At 35.7% G+C, this 22,064-nt stretch overlaps 1 protein-coding gene across 3 annotated transcripts in view; it reads left to right on the top strand.

The window, feature by feature from the left end:
* The window catches only part of INPP4B (inositol polyphosphate-4-phosphatase type II B), an 831,569-nt gene that overhangs the window by 108,061 nt on the left and 701,444 nt on the right, over positions 1-22,064 (top strand). The window lies entirely within an intron of this gene.

Raw genomic sequence — 22,064 nt, 5'->3', positions numbered from 1 at the left:
CTTTTTAATGATCGCCATTCTAACTGGTGTGAGTTGGTATCTCATTGTGGTTTTGATTTGCATTTCTCTGATGACCAGTGATGATGAGCTTTTTCTCGTGTTTGTTGACCACATAAATATCTTCTTTTGAGAAGTGCCTGTTCATATCCTTCACCCACCTTTTGATGGGGTTGTTTGATTTTTTCTTGTAAATTTGTTTAAATTCCTTGTAGATTTTGGATATTAGCTCTTTGTCAGATGGATAGATTGCAAAAATTTTCTCCTATTCTGTATGTTGCCTGTTCACTCTGATGAGAGTTTCTTTCACTGTGCAGAAGCTCTTTAGTTTAATTAGATCCCATTTTTCAATTTTGGCTTTTGTTGCCATTGCTTTTGGTGTTTTAGACATGAAGTCTTTGCCCATGCCTATATCCTGAATGGTATTGCCTAGGTTTTCTTCTAGGGTTTTTATGGTTTTAGGTCTTACGTTTAACTCTTTAATCCATCTTGAGTTAATTTTTGCATAAGGTGTAAGGAAGGGATCCAGTTTCAGCTTTCTGCATATGGCTATCCAGTTTTCCCAACACCTTTTTTTAAATAGGGAATCCTTTCCCCATTGCTTGTTTTTGTCAGGTTTGTCAAAGAGCAGATGGTTGTAGATATGTGGCATTATTTCTGAGGCCTCTGTTCTGTTCCATTGGTCTATATCTCTGTTTTGGTACCAGTACCATGCTGTTTTTCTTACTGTAGCCTTGTTATATAGTTTGAAATCAGGTAGCGTGATGCCTCCAGATTTGTTCTTTTTCCTTAGGATTATCTTGGCTATGCAGGCTCTTCTTCATTCCATATGAAATTTAAAGTATTTTTTTCTCATTCTGTGAAGAAAGTCATTGATAGTTTGATGGGAATAGTATTGAATCTGTAAATTACTTTGGGCAGTATGACCATTTTCATGATATTGATTCTTCCCATCCATGAGCATGGAATGTTTTTCCATTTATTTGTGTCCTCTCTTTTTTCCTTGAGCAGTGGTTTGTAGGTCCCCTTGAAGAGGTCCTTCACATCCCTTGTAAGTCATATTCCTAGGTATGTTATTCTCTTTGTAGCAATTGTGAATGGGAGTTCACTCATGATTCCACTCTTGTTTGTCTATTATTAGTGTATAGGAATGTTTGAGGTTTATTTTCTAGTTAGCGTATGTCCTATCATGATGAATATCCCATGTGTTTTTAAAGGGAATGTGTGTGTAGTATTTGTTGAGAATAGTATTCTATAACTACCAATTAGGTAAAGGTGGTTAGGTAGTGATATTCAGATTTTTTTCTTAATAAAGAAATAAAGAATAAAGACTTTTCATCTCTTCTTATATTAATTACTGAGAGAATGGTTTTACAAACCTTCAACAATGATTATCAATTCGCTTATTTCTGCCTCTAGCTTTATCAGTTTTTGTGTTATGAATTTTGAACCTCTTTTATTAGGTGCATACATATTTAAGATTTTCATATCTTTCTGATGAGTTTACTCTTTTATTATTTTGAAATACTATTTTTGTTTCTTGAAATAGATTTTGTCTTTAGATCTATCTGTCTCATATTAACATAACCACAACAGCTTTCTTATGATTCCTGCTTATACTATATATTATTTCCATCTTTTTATTTTCAACTTATTTGTCTTTTCAAATTTAAATTGACTTTTTTGTAGGCACTCTTATTATACAGGACACTTTATGGGAACTGAAAAGTGACATCATAATTCCCATAAAGTCTCCCGTATGGAGTATTTATTCCAAGGGTTACCAAATGTTTTCTGTGAAGGGCCAGATAGTAAATATGTTAGATTTTGCAAACCATACAGTTTTTGTCAAAACTACCGAATTCTGCCATTGTAGCATAAAAGCATTTATAGAAAACATGTGAATGGTCAGGCGATTTTTTTCCACAGATATTTATGAAACAAGTGGGCAAGATTTTTCCTGCAGGACATAGTTTTTTGACCCCTTGTTTAGTTTTAGTGTAGTTACATTTCTCTCTCTGTTTACATTTCATGTAATTATCCATATGGTTGTGTTCAAGTCTATCATCGTCCTATTTGTTTTCCTTTTGTCCTTTGTTTTTGTTTTGTTTTTGCTCCTTTTCTATTTTGGGCTAATTAGATATTTTTAAATATTCTGTTTTATTTACTTTATTGGCTTCTTAGCTCTTTTAAAAAATTCTATAGTGTTTAAGGTTAATGCTATCCTATTCTCAACTTTTAAGATCTATTTAGATTCAGTGTTATTCCACTTAACACCTAACCCTTCACAGTTCCAGCTCCAAACCTGATGATTCCCACTTCTCAGTTTCTACTTCCCATTTCCCAAATATAATAAACATTCAACAGTAAAATTCTGTTAGCTTGTCCCTTATCCATTGTACCTTCTTTTGCACATCTTTTTTGTATACTAAAAACTCTACCTTGTGAAACAATTATTACTTTTATAAAAAAATAGCCTATCTTTTAAGAAAATAATGAGGAATAACATATTTATGTCTATTTATTTTTATGACTCTTCCCATCTATGGACATGACTTTTCATATAGTTTAATTTTCCCTTTTTTATTTAGCATTTTTTGTAGTTTATGTTTGTTGCAAATAATTTCTGATCTTTTGTTTATAATAAAATGCCCATTTTACCTTATTTTTGCAGGATATTTTTATTAGATATAAAATTCTCAAGTATTTTTTTTAGCATGTTAAGGATATTGGCTCGTTGTTAGCTTGCCTACCTTGTTTAGATGAGCAGTCAGCAATTATTTTTTATTATTGTTCCCTGTAGAAATGTTCCTTTTCCTCAGATTGCTTTATCTGTTGTTTTCAGTGGTTTGATCATGACGTGTTTGGGGATTTCTTTAATTTGATCTTTTTTAGGATTTTTTCAAATTCTGGATCCTATAAGTTGATTTTTCCCCATCAAATTTAGCATATTTTCAGCCATGATTTCTTTAAATACTTTATATTCTATTTTTTTCTTCCTAAGACTACAATTATACTTATGGTACTTATTGGATATTGTCCCCCATTTCTGTTCATTAAAAAAATAAATTGTGCCTTTATCCTTCAGATTGCAGAACTTCAGCTGATTTCTCTCTTACCTCACTGACTCTTCTACTATTTCTGGCCTGCTGTTAAACTCATCTAGTGAATTTTACATTTCATTTATTGTTCTTTCCATTATAGAGTTTCTATTTCCCTTTTAAAATAGATTTCATTTCTTTTCTGAGAGTCATCATCTGTTCTTTCATTAAGACTATATTTTCCTTTAATTCTATGAACACATTTTCTTTGGTTTTTTGAATATATTTAAATAGCTGATTTAAAGTCATCATCTGCTAAATGCAAGACCCATGCCATCTCTGGGTCAGTTTCTTTTGATGGCTTTTTCTTTACTATGTGTCACTTTTTTATGCCTATCTAGTAATCTGGTAATATAAGCAGTTATACATGATAAAAACGTTTAGTAGATGATCACCTTGAACTCATGTATCCCAGGGTATACATTTTGTTAGGGCAGACCTTTGGAAAACCTTACATGTGTCAAAAGCCACTCTAACTGTTTCACTTAATCTCTGAACTCTATGTCTCCTGTAGATCTTGTCAAGATTTAGCTTTAAGTTTGTTAGGGTGAATCTAAAACATATCTTACTTTAGCTCATTATCTCTACACACAAAGCACGACTCATAAAGCAGCCAATTTCTCAGCTTGCTGCCTGGGGTATTGGACTGCATTAATGAGGTATCTCCGCTCTGGGTGACATGAACTCCAATATCCACTGTCACTGCTTGACCTCTAATTTCTCTAACATCTCTCATGCATTCTCAATCAGTAGCAGTAACTCTCTAAAATGCCTCATGTATTCTTGTCCTGGACATGTATAGCTCAATCCTTGGCCAAGAACTCACAGGGAATTCTGCTCAGATATCTGAAACCTCCCTTCTGAGCAGCTACTTCCTTTCTGGCTTCTTGCCTTGCATATTCCATTCACTTCAGCTTCCTTGAACTCTAATCTCTGCCTTCTAAGAGCTGCAGGCCCCTTTGCTTTGCTTGGATTCCAGCTTGCTTTGCTGAGGTTGGAAAGTTATCACTAAAGAAATAACTGGGACTATTATGGAGCTTTCGTGTTACTCATAAAGTACAGTTTTGTGCTGCATGTTGTGCAATGCTTGAAAATATTTTCCCAATATATTTTGGCCACTTTTTGGTCGTTTGTACAGAATGGACTAATCCAAGACAAGTTACTGTTATAGCCAGAAACAGAAATTCCTCATGCCTTCTTTCTGATTGAGGTTTTCTATTTTCTTCTGTTCACTCTGCTGGTTTGAAGTTAATACACTTGAATTCTATTTTATAGAAATTAACCTTAGAGTCATTACTTTCATAATCGGATTCTAAAGTTAATTCGTCTCTCTCGTCTCCTTCTCAGTATTGCAAGATATTATAACGAAAATTTTATCACCTCCCTCTTTTTTGGTACAATCACTTAGCTCTACATTGTTTTGTTGTTTATTGAATTAAACATGATTACTTTAAATAGTTATTGTTGATGAAGTTTACCTACCTATTCACTATTTTTTCCAGTTCTTCTTATATCTCATACTTATCTGAGATTCTTTTCTTTCTGCCCCCAAATCTTTCTTAAAATTTCCTTTCCCATGGGTCATTTGGTTGTAAACTTTGTTTTGATTCATCTGAATATATATTTACTTCATTTTTGTTCTCAAATGATAGTTTAAGAATAGAGTCTTAAGTGACATTTTTTTCTCACTACTAAGACTATATTTTTTCTACAGCCTTCTGACATCCGTCATTGCTTTGAAAATCTGTTGATATATGATATATTTGTGATTTGTTTGCTGGTAATTGTCTTAGTTTGCACTTACTAGAGCCAACTCAAGATGGAGATTCTCAGTTTTGTTAGTTGGAATCAGAAAAATAAAAATAAAAAAAAAAACAAGATAGAGCAGGAAAATCGCAAGTTAAAGATGCAACTTAGCAGAAGATCAGCCTGGTCCCAGAAGCAGCTCTGCAACCTGAGGGTTCCACAAAAATGTCCCACATTCATGCTAGGGTACTGACCTTTGGTATCCTTTTATAAGTCATGCTTTGGCTGTGGGCTGTCCCTAGAGGGAGTATGAAACTTTTGAGACATTTTCAGTGATATGAGGACAATTATCAATAGGAGGGTGAGTGTGGGTCCACTGTTTTGGTGAAGGAAATCTGGGTAGGGCACCAAGAGTCAATCTGTTATTTCAGGCTGTAAGAAGATCTCTTTGTCCTTGGTATTCTACTGTTTTACTAGTTTCTTGGTGCAAATTTCTTTTTATTTATTCTGCTTGGAAAACTTTGTTTCCTGAACCTGAAGATTTAATTATGGAAAATTGAAACTTCTTTTTTTAATATTTGTCTTCTAGATGACAAAATTTAAGAGTAAATGCCTCCTTAAACTTTTTGCCCTATTCCCTTGCCATGACCTAGGCCTGGCCCTGGTCTCTCCATTCTCTCTTCTCTCTTCTTCAGGGAATCTGATTGGTCACAAATTAGAACTTCCTATTTTCTCTTCCATCTTGCATAGGTTTTATCACTTTTTCTGTCTTTGTTTTATGTAATGATTCAAATGTATTTTTCAGTTTATTAAGTCCCTCTCTGAAGTTGTACCTAATTTTCTTCAATGCATCTATGTGATTATAATTTATTTATTTAATTTTTAATTTCTAGAAGTTACTTTTAGTCTTTTAAAATTCTAATTGGTTTTAATATCCTGTTATTTCTTTGTTATATCTTTAGTTTCTGTAAATGGTTTGCATGTGTGTTTTCTCCAAATGTCATGTTGAAATGTAATTCCCAGTATTGGAGATGGGACCTGGTGTGAGGTATTGGATCATGCGGGCAGATATCTCATGAATGACTCAGCACTATCCCCTTGGAGTAAGTTCTAGCTCAGTTAGTTCACATGAGATTTGGTTGTTTAAAAGGGGCTGGCTCCTCCTCATCTCTCTCCTACTCCCACTCTTGCCATGTGATGTGTCTACTCCCACTTCACCCTCCACCATGTTTGTAAGCTTACTACTATCCTCACCAGAAGCCAAGCAGATATTGGTGCCATGCTTGTATAGCCTGCAGAACTGTAAGCTAATTAAATCTCTTTTCTGTATAAATTACCCAGTCTAAGGTATTCCTGTATAACAACACGAGAATGGCCTAATACATTTCCTTTTTTATACTCTTAGGGATTTTTAACACACTGATTTTATTTTGTGTTATCTGACTGTACAAAATCAGAATTCCTTGGCAATCTAATTCTAGTGTTTGTTGCTTCTTTGGACTTTCCTTTATAAAGGCTTACTTTTGGGTAGGTTGTGTAATTTTGGATTGTGAACTTATTATTTGTTTATTTAAAATTCTGGGAATCCTGAGATGTCTAAGATGAGATTATATTCCTTTGAAGAGGATTTACTTTGCTCTTTTAAGTTAATTTATCTTCTGGAAGACTTTTGGGACTTATAAACACTAGAAAACAAAGTTCAAAAGCCATGGGGGAAGGATTGTGGATTATGCATTTTTAGAAGAATTCCTTTTTTTGCTACTCCAAGCCAGAAATGTCACAAATATTTCCCTTGTCACTTACCCCTGTTAAGGGGCAATTTTTTTTATTGTCCACCCTTTTGGACTTTGAGTGTTATAAACTCCAACAGCTCATCTTCTGCAAGCCCTAAAATCTTCTCCACTATTTCCTGTAAGGCTGTTAAAATCCAAGTTTCCAAGATCCTAGTGTTAGTAAACACCACCAATGTACCCATAATTTTTGCACTAGGATGTTAACCATTGTTTCAACTCTGACTTCATTTTGCCCTTGTGAGATCATCCTTACTTTTTTAAAATTCCAAAGTGCTTTTTAAAGTATGTTTGTTGTGTTTTATTAAGCATTTCTAAATGTTTTGAAGCAGAAGAGCGTTTTAGAATTACTAGTGTCTATATTGCCAGATGCATAAATCTACTTATTGAGCACAATGTAGTTTTTATTTTTGTTTCCTTTTTCTGTCATACTTTGATAGTGGGATATGGAAGTATTCAACTATAATTCCATTTGCTTAGATTGTTTATTTTCTGAATTTAGATTTTTTGGGTTTTCTGTGCTTATGTGCTTTCCACATTGCAAAATTTGTTTCTGCTGAATTATTTCTGTTGTTTATGTTCTCCATCAAAATTGTTGAATCCTAGAAGAATAGAGGCAAAGACTGACAGTTAATTTTATCTAATTTTTAAAATGTTAATTCCTTTGCACACCTAAATTTGCATACTATGTTTTATACATGCTTTAGTGCATTATGCACATAAACTACCTACTAGTAAGAGTTCCATCCTCTTTGGGCTAAATCAGAAATGTTATGAAAATGGGAAAAGTGTTCTTCATGTCTCTTTTCAATAGTTATTGTGAAGAGTAAGAGCAATAATATATATGTAAAAGAAATACCAAGTGATTAGTTTGATCAAAGGCTCAATAAAAGGTGCTCGTAGCATTTCTTAAATATAATGTGTTATTTCAGTTACATTGTGGATCCTTAAAATAACGTATTATTTTTTCTTTCATTGCTTTTAATCTAATGACCTAATGAGTTATTGGAGCCTCCTGCATTGATGCTAAAATTTCTGTGCTATTGATGTCTTTTCTAGGCTCTTAATGTTCCTCTTTCTGTCTGTCTTTGTGGGATGTGTGTAGTGCTTCTGTCTTTTCACATTTTGTGGTGGTGGTGTGTGTATACCAGTATATTACATTGATAATTTTTTTGATATTTCAATCGAATTTACTGAAATATAAATCTCTAAGAGATAAATATATTCATTTTACATAACTCTGATATGGTTATCACATGTGACACAATTAAAATTAACTCATTACCATCTAATGCCCATTCTATAGGCAAACAGTTCATATTTTCCTATTGGACAAATTCTAAACAATTACTTTCCTTGATACCATATACTCAAGTAAATTAATATTCTTATCCTACTTAGCTCATATATTGGAAAATCATTCAAGAACCAATGCAAAAAGATAAAGTGATAAAGAAATTTCATAATTTCTAACAAGATATGGGTACTAGAATTTTGTTAAAACAGTGAAAAGCACTTACCAACACAGAATTTTGCCTTAATTTAAAAACTGAAATAAGATTGATTTTCTTTTGCATTAATTTACTGTTTTTGAAGTTTATTTGATGGTTTTCAAAGGGGTATTTCTCTTTGAGGGTTTTATTTTGTTATTATATTTGGTTTTGGACATTGTTGATGGTGATTGTTTTAGCCAGAAGCAAGAATCCTGTATTACTACTAAGTCATCTTTCTGCAACTTCTTCAGGACAGCTTCTACAAAAAACAAGAAACCCTTAGGGCAACTCGTAAGTGAATACTTGATAGCTAAGAAAACCTGAGAAGAATTTCCACAAGACTTAAGATGAACATTGTGAATACAGCAGATAGTATAAAATCACACAGGATTTTGAGAAAATAGTAGCTCCTCTACTACTGATCTTTTAACTTAGGAACTCTCATAGACATTTACAAGGCTATGCACTGGAGCTAAAGTATGTCAGTTCTGTGTATTATTTCCAACTGATAGCATTTGTAGACACATATGGGGAATACAGAACCTTTCAAACAACTAGTTTTGCAGACAGCCCTTGGAATCTAATATGTTTATAAGAAGAGAAGCTTCTTTTTTTTTGTTTTTATTATACTTTACATCTTAGGGTACAGTGCACAACATGCAGGTTTGTTACGTATGTATAGATGTGCCATGTTGGTGTGCTGCACCCATTAACTCGTCATTTAACATTAGGTATATCTCCTAATGCTATCCCTCCCCACTTCCCCCACACCACAACAGGCCCCAGTGTGTGATGTTCCCTTTCCTGTGTCCATGTGTTCTCATTGTTCAATTCCCACCTATGAGTTAGAACATGCCGTGTTTGTTTTTTTGTCCTTGAGATAGTTTGCTGAGAATGATGGTTTCCAGCTCCATCCATGTCCCTACAAAGGACATGAACTCATCATTTTTTATGGCTGCATAGTATTCCATGGTGTATATATGCCACATTTTCTTAATCCAGTCTATCATTGTTGGGCATTTGGCTTGGTTCCAAGTCTTTGCTATTGTGAATAGTGACACAATAAACATACATATGCATGTCTTTATAGCAGCATAATTTATAGTCCTTTGGGTATATACCCAGTAATGGGATGGCTGGGTCAAATGGTATTTCTAGTTCTAGATCCCTGAGGAATCACCATACTGACTTCTACAATGGTTGAAATAGTTTACAGTCCCACCAACAGTGAAAAAGCGTTCCTATTTCTCCACATCCTCTCCAGCACCTGTTGTTTCCTGACTTTTTAATGATCGCCATTCTAACTGGTGTGAGATGGTATCTCATTGTGGTTTTGATTTGCATTTCTCTGATGGCCAGTGATGATGAGCATTTTTTCATGTGTCTTTTGGCTGCATAAATGTCTTCTTTTGAGAAGTGTCTGTTCATATCCTTCGCCCACTTTTTGATGGGGCTGTTTGCTTTTTTCTTGTAAATTTGTTTGGGTTCATTGTAGATTCTGGATATTAGCCCTTTGTCAGATGAGTAGATTGCAAAAATTTTCTCCCATTCTATAGGTTGCCTGTTCACTCTGATGGTAGTTTCTTTTGCTGTGCAGAAGCTTTTTAGTTTAATTAGATCCCATTTCTCAATTTTGGCTTTTGTTGCCATTGCTTTTGGTGTTTTAGACATGACGTCCTTGCCCATGTCTATGTCCTAAATGGTATTGCCTAGGTTTTCTTCTGGGGTTTTTATGGTTTTAGGTCTAACATTTAAGTCTTTAATCCATCTTGAATTAATTTTTGTATAAGGTATAAGGAAGGGATCCAGTTTCAGCTTTCTACATATGGCTAGCCAGTTTTCCAAGCACCATTTATTAAATAGGAAATTCTTTCCCCATTGCTTGTTTTTGTCAGATTTGTCAAAGATCAGATAGTTGTAGATATGTGGCATTATTTCTGAGGACTTTGTTCTGTTCCATTGGTCTATATCTCTGTTTTGGTACCAGTACCATGCTGTTTTGGTTACTGTAGCCTTGTAGTATAGTTTGAAGTTAAGTAGTGTGATGCCTCCAGCTTTGTTCTTTTGGCTTAGGATTGACTTAGCAATGCAGGCTCTTTTTTGGTTCCATATGAACTTTAAAGTAGTTTTTTTCCAATTCTGTGAAGAAAGTCATTGGTGGCTTGATGGGGATGGCATTGAATCTATAAATCACCTTGGACAGTATGGCCATTTTCATGATATTGATTCTTCCTACCCATGAGCATGGGATGTTCTTCCATTTGTTTGTATCCTCTTTTATTTCGAGCTATCTATGACAAACCCACAGCCAATATCATACTGAATGGGCAAAAACTGGAAGCATTCGCTTTCAAAACTGGCACAAGACAGGGATGCCCTCCCTCACCACTCATATTCAACGTATTGTTGGAAGTTCTGGCCAGGGCAATCAGGCAGGAAAAGGAAATAACGGGTATTCAATTAGGAAAAGAGGAAGTCAAATTGTCCCTGTTTGCAGATGACATGATTGTATATCTAGAAAACCCCATCGTCTAAGCCCAAAATCTCCTTAAGCTGATAAGCAACTTCAGCAAAGTCTTAGGATACAAAATCAATGTGCAAAAATCACAAGCATTCTTATATATCAATAACAGGCAAACAGAGAGCCAAATCATGAGTGAACTCCCATTCACAATTGCTTCAAAGAGAATAAAATACCTACGAATCCAACTTACAAGGGATGTGAAGGAGTTCTTCAAGGAGAGCTACAAACCACTGCTCAATGAAATAAAAGAGGAGAAGCTTCTGTTTTAAGGTCTCAATAATTAACTCAGTAAAATTAAATAATATTCCAGGCAGGAAAGCTGATAAGGGAGTGAAGCATTCCATATTATTAATTATAACAGACTAGAACACTTAGTGGTAAAAAAAATTACAAGAATAAGTTTCATAGAAATTAGGGAAATAAATTAGTTGAAGGAAGAATTAAGAAAGCCCTAGTTTAGAGCACTATATCATCTAAAGCAAGTTTCTGAAACTTTAATATTCCTTCTGATCATCTGGCACACTTGTTGAAATGAAGAATCTGACTCAGCTGGTCTGGGGTGGAGCCTGGAATTCTGTATTTCTAACGAACTCTAGGTGATGGTGATGCTGCAGTTTATGGATCACCATTTGAGTATAAGAGATCTAGACTCTCAGAATTTGACTTTGGCAATGGTGTGACATAGAAGATAAGAAAATATGTAATAAAATACCTAAAATGCAATTCAGAGAATAGTGGTGGATGTGTGTGTGTGTGTGTGTGTGTGTGTGTGTGTCTGTGTGTTGCAATGTATAGAATGATATACGTAAATTTGTTTAAACTCCTAGGTGATAACTACTTTAAATTAAAGATATAATATGTTTAAAATTCTAATGAATGCATGAAAATATAGAAAATAGCAAAGGCATACAAAGAATAGAATTTGTGGGGGACATACATTTAAAGTAAAATGAGAAATTTCACAGTAAGAAGTAAGAATACATTCCAATAATAAGACATAAGGACAGAATTTGTGTTAGAGTAACAGGTGCACGTGTGGAAAGAACTGCCGCACATTAGCTCAGCTGAGAAGTCAAAGGATCGGGGTTTGTGGCAGCTCCCTGCCTTCAAATCTTACCTTTCTTCGATGGCTGTGGCTCGGGCAACATGGTAACCAAACTGTGCTTCAGCTTACTCATCTATAAAATGGGGATAATAGTGTAATCAGCCAAGAAGGTTGTTATGAGTATTTAATATGCAAGACAGAAACTTAGAGCAATGTCTGGCTTCTGTTTGGCAGTACTGAAGGATTAGTTTTATTATTACAATAATGATCATAATGTTATTTCTAAAAATTTAAGACTAAGAGATTTAAAGGATAGTTAGTTCTCAGAAGATAGAAGCTGGCCAGGCATGGTGACTCACACCTGTAATCCCAGCACTTTGGGAGGCTGAGGTGGGCAGATCACTTGAGGTCAGGAGTTCAAGAACAGCCTGGCCAACATGTTGAAATCCCATCTCTACTAAAAATTACAAAAATTAGCCAGGCATGGTGGCACAAGCCTGTAATCCCAGCTACTCGGGAGGCTGAGGCAGGAGAATTGCTTGAACTCGGGAGATGGAGGTTGCAGTGAGCCGAGATCACATCACTGTACTCCAGCCTGGGTGACAGAGCAAAACTCAGTCTCAAAAAATAAATAAATGAACAAATAAATAAATAGAAGCTTTCTTGAGTCCATGTTGCTGCTAAATTCTCTATGGGAGAAAAATGGGGTTATTTATTTAAATAAACAATAGGGAGTGAAAAATTATGATTAAGAAAATGAAATTATCATTGACAGAGTATATCATTTAGAGAAGGATGTTGTCATCAACTAGGTAAAAATCTGATTATTAACATTTAAAAAGTAATGGTAGACTTGAATTATTCTTAGGATTCAGCTTCTCCATGTGCTTTAAACATGGGACTTAGCTTTGTTGTCTTTGTTATTTTATTTCTTCCTTTCTTCTGGCATGGATTAAGCATATATTTTTAAATTCCTGGGCCTTGATCATTACCTTTGTGGTTGTTCATTATTGATGATTGATTTAAGTATAATTATAATTCAGTAAAATTTTTTCTATCTTATTGCTTGTAGAAAGAGACAAAGAGGTATTTATTGTATTTCTTTTTCTATTTGTATTTTCTTTCCAAAGTTTAAATGCAGACTTCTAAAAACCTACAATTACAAACATTTGCTTTACTTGTGTTTTTCTTTTCTGAAAAAAAAATGCTCCATAAACTTAATAGGCAAGAGAAAATTAGATAGGAACCCAATTGGTAGAATATTTAGTGTTTACAAAAGGAAATAATTTCAGAGGTCAGGCATAGCACTGAAAGTTTGACGCTGGGTATTTCCTGGCTAAAGTTGCCCAAATTTTAATAATTTCTCAAATATATATACTGTTAAGTATACAAATATGCTTTAAAATTGAATAGACATATATTCTATGCTAAATTAAACATACATAAAGATGATTAAATAAACTGAGGAGAAATCTAAGTCAAAAATATTAAAAACAAAATGTATTCTAGGGTAAGACTGCTGTCTTCAGGCGCAGCCCTGAAAGGTGGGTTCTCCAATGATCACACCTGTAGTGCTAATGAAGAACACCTGCAGATTGAACTCTTCCCTCTTGTTTCTTCCTGGTTACCTTTAAAATCAGGAATTATTTAAATAATCGGCCAGGCATGGTGGCTAATGCCTGTAATCCAAGCACTTTGGGAGGCTGAGGCAGGCAGATCATCTGAGGTCAGGAGTTTGAGACCTGTCTGACCAACATGGTGTAACCCCATCTCTACTAAAAATACAAAATTAGCTGGGCGTGCTGGCGCATGCCTGTAATCCCAGCTACTTGGAAGGCTGAGGCAAGAGAATCGCTTGAACCCAGGAGGCGGAGGTTGCAGTGAGCCGAGATCGCCCTATTGCACTCCAGCCTGGGCAACAAGGGTGAAACTCCGTCTCAAAACAAACAAACAAAGAAACAAAATCTAATAGTGCCCATTTTTTAAGGGCCATAGACAGATGAATTTGGATCTTAATGTCACTTGAAAAGTGTATCGAAGGAAAACATGCATACGGAAAAGTGAGCAAAACTTAAGTGTACAACTCAATACATTTTTCGCAAAAGGAATATACCTGAAGATCAAGAAACAGAACATTTTCTGCACCCCAGAGGCTCTCCTCATGTCCTCTTTCAGGTACTGTATCTTCCTCAGAGCGTTTCCTCCCACTTTTATATAAATGTATACTAGTTTTTCAGGGCTGGCATAATAAAATACCATAGATTGGGTGGCTTAAGCAACAGAAATTTATTTTATCACAGTTCTGGAGGCTAAAAGTCCAAGATTAAGGTGCCAGCAGGGATGATTTCTCTCAAGGCCTCCCACCTTGACTTGCAGACAGTATCTTCCTGTGCCCTCACAGCCTGTGCTCATGCATCCCTGGTGTCTTTCTCTCATCTTACAAGGACACCAGCTGTATTAGATTAGAGCACCACTCTAAAGACCTAATTTAACCTTAATTTTCTCCTTAGAGGCCCTATTGCCAAAGACAGTCTAACTGAGTGTTAGAGTTTTGCCATATGAATTGTGAGGGGATGCAATTGAGCCCATTACAGAATGTTTTCCTATAGTAGATACTTTTTCCGTGTGACTTCCTTCTTTAACATGGTTTGTGATATTCATATTGTTCATGTAATCAGGGCTTCTTCAGTCTCATTAATGCATAGCATTTCATTGCATGAATATATCTTAATTTATTAATCAGCTTTACTGTTTATGGAAATTTGGGTTATTTCCAGTTTATTCTTATTGCGAATAGTGCTACTGAGAATATTCTTGTACATAATATTCAGCAACTTTTATAGTGGAATTGCACAGCCATAGGGTGAGATACTACCAAAGGAGAGATACTACCAAACTCTTTTCCAAAATAATTACATGAATTTCTACCCCTACCAGCAGGATATGACAGTACCATTCTTCCACATCCTTGCTAACTCTTGCTATTACCTTTTTTTTAATTCAGCCTCATTTGTCTGCTTATAGTGATATCTCATTGTAATTTTAGCTTACATGCCAAAAGACTAATAAAGGTGAGGGATTTTTAGGATGTTTATTGAAAATTTGAAAGCCTTCTTTTGTGAAGTTTATATTTATGACTTTTGCCCAATTTTCTATTCAGTTGTCTCATTTTCTTATTGATTTATAAAAGTTTATTGTATATATTCTGAGTATTGCAGGTTTCTTTTTATACTCCATGGCTTGTCATTTCATCTTCTACTTGGCATCTTTTGATAAACAGAAGTTTTTAATTTAAATGCAGTCAAACTTTAATGTTTTCCCTTGACGGTTACCACTTATACTCTGTTTAAGAAATCACGGTCTGCCCCAAAGGGAAAGATATTTTCTTCTAAAAGCTTTATTGTTTTGTTTTGAACATGTAAATGCACAACCTTCTGGAACTGATTTTTGTATATGTAGGAGTCAGGATCCACTTTTTCCCCACAAATGGATGTATAATTCATTCAGCACCATTTAGTAAAGAAATTGCCCCTTCTCTATTGTTCTACATTGTCAAACTTGCCATAATTTACTTGTGTAATTTGTTGTTATAACTTGTGTGAGTTTGTTTCTGGACTTCCTCTTTTGTTTCATATATGATTTGTCTGTCTTTGTACCAGTTACTGTCTTAATTACAAAAGTTTTATAATAAGTTTTGATATCTGGCAATTTAAAAATTCTAGTTTTGTCTTCCTTGGCTAATCTTGGTCCTTTGTATTTCTGTACAAATTTTAGCTTGTTAATTTTTATATTAAAAAAAGACTACTGGGATTTTGGTTGTGATTACCATGAATATCCAGATTAATTTGAAAGTTGACATCCTTATAATATTGAGTCTTCCAATGTATGAGCATGATGCATCTCTCTCCATTTATTTTTGTCTGCTTTATTTCCTTTAAATACTATTTTGTAGATTTTTGGTGTAGATATCATGAACATCTTTTGTCAGATTTTATTCTGAGTATTTGAGATATTTAATTCTCTTTTAAATGTTATAATTCTTATTTTTTATTTGTTCATTATGGTAGCTTAATTTGTTCTTGTAAAATAACTCTGAATTCAGTAACATTGCTCAATTTACTAATTAAATCTAATAGTTTTCTGCGGACTCTTTAAAAATGTTATTTTCATTTTAAATGTATTTCATCATTTATTAAAAGAAATGAATTAAAATTATTTTCATTGATATTTCTAGTGAAAATAAAATTGGAATTTTTATTTTAAAATATTAATTGAATAATAATATTAACTTATAGTGAAAAGAAAAGCTGGACTATAGATGAGAGTGTGGGATAGTTCATCAGCATGTGAGTAGATGCTAGAAAAACTGGAACCATTGCCTGTTCTCTGTCTTCATAAGCATAATACTCTTCAGTAAATAAGTCTGCCATTCTGGTCTTTAGTTTTTATATCTATAAAATAATGATACTGTACTACAGAAGTTTAAGTTCTTTTTTATCTGGGATGGATGACTGAGATAACTTTTTGCTAAATGATTGTGCTTTAGACTTTTTTCCTTTTCTGCTTTTTCTTTTATAGTCTTGGGATGATGGGGATAATGGGCCTCATGTGATCTCATTCTGGGACAGGGTACTAGGTGGGACAAAGTCCACCTGCACTCCCCTGTCTCCTATTCACGGTATTTGAGAACTTCTATTGCTCCTGGATACCAGGTGTTGGCTATTGAGATGATGCAATTTTGTCTCAGGTTCATCTCTTTAGAGACTGTCCTCCACTAATGCACCCTAAGTGTTCCTATATCATGTTAAATGTTGGATGATGTTTTTTTCCCCTAAAAATCTCAAGTTCTTTTGAGTCTATGTCCTGAAAAGCCATCTGCTAGTCCTAATGCTTCTATTACCTTTATTCCACTTTCTTGTGGGGGGTTTCACTTAGAAAGAAGGGAAATGAGGTCTTCATGTTTGACCTCCTCTGTTTCTTTTCCTCTTGCCTATGCTCTTGAGCCTGGGGTAGTTTTTTATATTCTTTTCTCCTCTTTTAGCATGGCAAAAGTCCTTGATCTAGTTTTCTAAGTCTGAATTCTAATATTGTAATGGAAACAGGAAAAGCCTTTTTATCAAGATCATTGTCTTGCTATATGGATCCAGAATTATTGGCAGACGTCAAAATGTAGACTGCCTTTTTTTAAATTTTATTTATCTTGTAGCAATCTTGATCTTTTTAGAGGCAAATGCTATGCCTGGCAGAAAGGTGAGGTCAGACACAGAGAAATGCAAAAGGATTGCATTCAGATATATTTCCAAACAACATCCTTGTTATCCTTGTTATATAATGTCATATCATATTTCTCATGTTATTTTGTTTTCTGCTTCTTTTCCATCTGACATGTCCAAATAGTGTTTAAATGTAATGTGGCCACGGACACAGGGAGGGGAACAATACACACTTGGGCCTTTCAGGGGAGTGGGGCGGGGAAAGGGATACCATCAGGATAAATAGCTAATGCATGTGGGGCTTAATACCTAGGGGATGGGTTGATAGGTGCAGCAAACCAGCATGGCACATGTTTACCTAAGTAACAAACCTGCATGTCCTGCATCTGTATCCTGGAACTTAAAATACAGTAAAATTAAATTTTAAAAAAACTTGATGTGGCAACAACTGCTATGCCACTGCTATGAAATTTCTGTCATAGGACATGGAAGGATATTATGCCACATAAGTCAACTCTGTCTACCTACATTAATAGATATTTAACAGATAGCAATTGTGTCTGCACTTAACAGGTACCTTCTCCATATATGCTGATCATTGAGTTTAGCACAAAAGGAAAAAGGTGAGAGGCACAAGTTATAACAACTGTCCTTGAAGAACTTAAAATATATCTGTGGAGACATGACAGCACAAGACAACCCAAGAAGGCAATGTAAGTTATAGGCATTGACTATAATTGCTGCACAAGGTAGAAGAATGATAAAATCAACAGAGTCCAAAGTACCTGGAGATCACTTTCTGGAGAAGTTGTCCTTAAAGCTTTGACAGGGCAGTAAATTTGGAAGGTGCTGGAAGTAAGAATTGAACCACAAGCAGAAGGAACAGACCTGAAGAATGGAACTGGGATAGAACAACGTGGCAGCTGTTAGACACTCTGCTTGACTGAATAACAGAGATTATGTTGAAGAACAATGTAAAATTCATGGAATGTATAGGACATCTTTAAAAAAATAGTATATCCAGAAGACATATTGTATAATTTTTAGCTGTTTTCCCCATGAGTTTCTTAAAACACAAATTGTGAAAAACTAATATCATATGATGTAAAATTGGAAAACTTTGACCCCTTAAAGCAATAGCTATCATCAGATACTAATGTGATTTATAAACCAGATCACCTTGTAGAAATTCCCTAGTGGGAGTGTAAGAACTGGGTAGATACCTCCTACATTTCCAATCCAAAAGGGCTTGGAGATCTGGAGATGAAAGGAAGATTTTATGGAGTGAACTGAAGGTGTACTCGAAATATACACAAGGAGTGATGGTGTAGGGTGTTTTCCCCCTCAGAACTAGAAAGAGCTCTTCAAGGAGACTCTCTAGGGAGTTTAAAAGGTATCTCTTGAAGTTTTGAGGTTTTAGTGGAGACAATGGACTGGTTTCTGATTAATTCAAAGACCAAAGATGAGGTGGTGAGCAGCTTATGGTACAGCAAAGTAAAGATTCTGAATGGGGATTCATCTGTTTTTCAGGGGTTGTTAGATTCCTCTGGAAGAGAGGTGGGCCACGAATATGAAAGAGCTGTCATGAAGTTGTCCTAGGTATTTCCTTAAGGCTTCCCAGCAACTGAACTGGTCTCAGCTGACTAGTGACTGTGGATGGAGTAAGTAACAAAGTGAGACAGTATGACCTGCATCAAGCATAGTACAGGTGAAAGGTCTCCAGTGATTGGAGGTGAGGATTACTGAAGAACCATGGAAAGCTCAAACGGGGAGAGAACCAACTTTGCGCCTGCCCCAAAGAGGGAGCCTTCTTGCTTAGTGAGCGGAAAGTAAGCACTTTCCTGCTTCATTTACCTCTTGTTTCCTCACCTTTCCTTTTTCACTCCACTGCTATATTCCAGAGGCATCAGGATCCAAGGTTCACTAGCTGGAAAAGAAGGACATGGGGGAAAAATAGGGACCAACAAATTCCTTTCCATTGGCTATTGGCTCCCATTTGCAGCAGATTCTAGCTACAGGAAACTGTTAAAACTGTAAGTCAGTTTGTCATGTGCAGCTGGGTGTTCTGATTTCTAAATTGAGAATGTGTTTGATGAGCTAGCTGGGGTCCCCAACCCCCAAACTGTGGACAGGTAACTGTCTGTGGCCTGTGAGGAACTGGGCCACACAGTGGGAGGTGAGGGGTGGACAAGCAAGCATTACTGCCTGAGCTCCCCCTCTTGTCACATCAGCTGCGGCATTAGATTCTCATAGGAGCATGAACCCTCTTGTGAGCTGCACATGCAAGGGATCTAGGTTACGTGCTCCTTATGAGAATCTAATACCTGATGATCTGAGGTAGAATGATTTCATTTGGAAACCATTCCACCTCCCCCATCTTTAGAAAAAATTGTCCTGGTGCCAAAAAGTTTGAGGACTACCAATTAAAGTAACCATAAGATTTTTTTTTTAAATAAGTTCTAAGTGATCAGAGTCTAGATAGAAGCCTGATTCTGGTTGGCCAAAGACACATGTTGTTAGTTTCTTTGGCTGCCATAACACATCACCACTAATGGAGTAGCTTAGAACAAGAGAAATTTAGTGTCACATTTCTGGAGACTAGAAATCTAAAATCAACGTGTCGGCAGGGCCCTGCTCTCTCCGGAGGCTCTAGAGGAGAATCTGTTTGATGCCTTTCTTTTAGTTTCTGATGTTGCTGGCAGTCCTTGGCATTCCTTTGCTTGTAGATTTATCACTCCAATCTCTGCCTGTCTTGTCATATGGCACTCTGTTTGTGTGTGTCTTTGTGTTCACATGGCATTCTCTTCTCCATGTATGTCCATCCCTCTGTCTCATCTCTTCTTATAAGGTTGCCAGTCATACTAGATTAAGGGGCCACCTTATTCTAGCATAACCTCATCTTAATTTACATCTTAATTGCATAAAGATTCTTTCCAAATAAGATCATATTCAGGGTAGGACTTCAACGTATCTTTTGGGAGTACATAATTTAACCCACAACAGATGTTATGCAGATTTTTGTCTACTTGATGCCTGCACCTGGAGTTAGGGATTGTTGTTGGTATGAATCAAAGTTTCTTCCTAATTTCTTTATTTAGAAGACATATATGCTGTACTCTTTCAAAATATACAGTGTGAGGTTCTGAGTCTGAACCAGTGTTTCTTAGTCAAGCCCAATCAGGGCTCAGCTATTAGAAATGCCACTTTATATTTTGTCCATTTTACTCCCAGTGCTGTTACTAATGTTTCTCTTCTTTGACATCCTCTGAGCATTTTAACAAGAAATTGAGAAGACTCCCAATGGGCACTGTAAGTGGACCTTACATTAATGTGGACTTCCTTTATTTTATGCTTCCAGTTTTTGTATGCATTACCCCATCTTCCTGGAAAGACATACCTGCTTACCTGTCTGTTAGGCTTAGTACTTTAGAGTTCTCTTTTGTGAAATTTTCTTAGACCAAACAGTGCTGACTGTCAGCCATGTGCACCAGTTCAGCTATTCTGACTGATTTTTTGGCAGGTGGGGGACAGGAACTCATTCTGTTGCCCATGCTGGAGTGCAGTGCTGCAATCTCCGCTCACTGTAGCCTCTGCCCCCTGGTCTTAAGTGATCCTCCCATCTCAGCCTTTCGTATAGCTAGGACTACAGGTATATGCCACCATGCCTGGCTAATTTTTGTTTTTGTAGAGACAGGGTCTTGCCATGTTGCCCAGGCTGGTCTTGAACTCCTGGGCTCAAGCAATCCTCTCACCTTGGCCTTCCAAAGTGCTGGGATTCCAGGGGTCAGCCACTGCACCCGGCCCTGACTTATCTTTTAAGATTATGTTTTAAATCCTTTTCTGACTCCAGAATATTCTTTTAATACTTTCTGCTCCTTCAAAATTCTATGTACTGTCTAATGATGATATTTTCACCAATTACTTGACATATTTGTCCACAGATGTGTTTCCTCCACTAAACTGTGCTTTTCTTGAGTCTCTTTTTGCTTGCTGTGGTTTCTTCAGTCTGTCACAGACGTTGGCTTGCAGTAGGGGCTCACCAGGTGTTTTCTGAATTGGATCGAGTGTTCATAAGAGTAGATAAGGGCCAGTTGCTTTAAATGAGTCTTGAAGTATATCACAATTTCTTGAAGGCCTTCTTCAAGCTAAAGTTCTCAGCAAAATCAAGGGGAACCACTGCAGTCGAGCAGTTGACAGCTTACTAATCTTGAAATACTGCTATTCAATCTTTTTCACCCACCTGCCTGAAAGACCCAGAAGGACTCTTTCTTCCTTCATCATCACAGTCTAATTAATCAATAGGCAAAATAGGTGATGTCCAGTATGATATGATTTAATCATTATATTGTGTGGCTCACTAGGGCAGTGATTCTCAATGGAATAGTAAGCCTTTTTTGTTGTTGTTCTTTAAAGGACAGTGATAATAATAGGAATAATAATAATGATATTATATTAGCTAATGCTTTCTCATGCTTAGCTTGGTACTGTGCTATGTTCTTTATCACCTCCGTGGGGGATAGGAAAAAATACCATTCCCATATTACAGATGAAAAATGAAGACTTACAGAATTTAATTTATTTGTCCAAAATACACAATTGCTGAGATGTAGTGATTGCAGTTGTATCACTATTCTTATGACTGCTTTAGTCAATTAATCAATGTTGTTTTAAACTGTTAGCATCTTCTATTCAGCCAAATAACTTTCTTAAGGGGTGAATTTAAAATTCTTACCTATCTATGTGACAGTCCTTTCTGGAAAGCTATTGCTCAGGCTTGAATTTTGTATCCTCCAATCTGAACATTTAGATAATGATGCAATAAAATATTGTATGGGATACTCCTCAAGATTGTTATACGTTAAGGGAGGGAATAAGATATATTTTCGTAACTTTTGACTTCGATAATGTACTTTCCTCCTCGTTGCAGCACAGAAAAGCTCTGAAATTACATCTCATAAGGAAGGTAATCTGCAATTATTTACAGTTATCCCACAATACCTCATTTTATTACTTTGTGGAAAGACCCAAACTTTCATGAATATTTTAAAACCCATGCTCACTAACAGTGGAAGGAAAGTCAGTTTAGATAATTTTAAATTCCATTTCAGTCCATTGTATTCCAAGTAAATGTTTTGTCCTGACATGGCTTACATCT

Source organism: Pongo pygmaeus, chromosome 3 (assembly GCF_028885625.2).
Source record: "Pongo pygmaeus isolate AG05252 chromosome 3, NHGRI_mPonPyg2-v2.0_pri, whole genome shotgun sequence".
Lineage (NCBI taxonomy): Eukaryota > Metazoa > Chordata > Mammalia > Primates > Hominidae > Pongo > Pongo pygmaeus.
The sequence above is the reverse complement of the archived record's forward strand: the minus strand, read 5'-3'. Positions and strand labels throughout refer to the sequence as shown.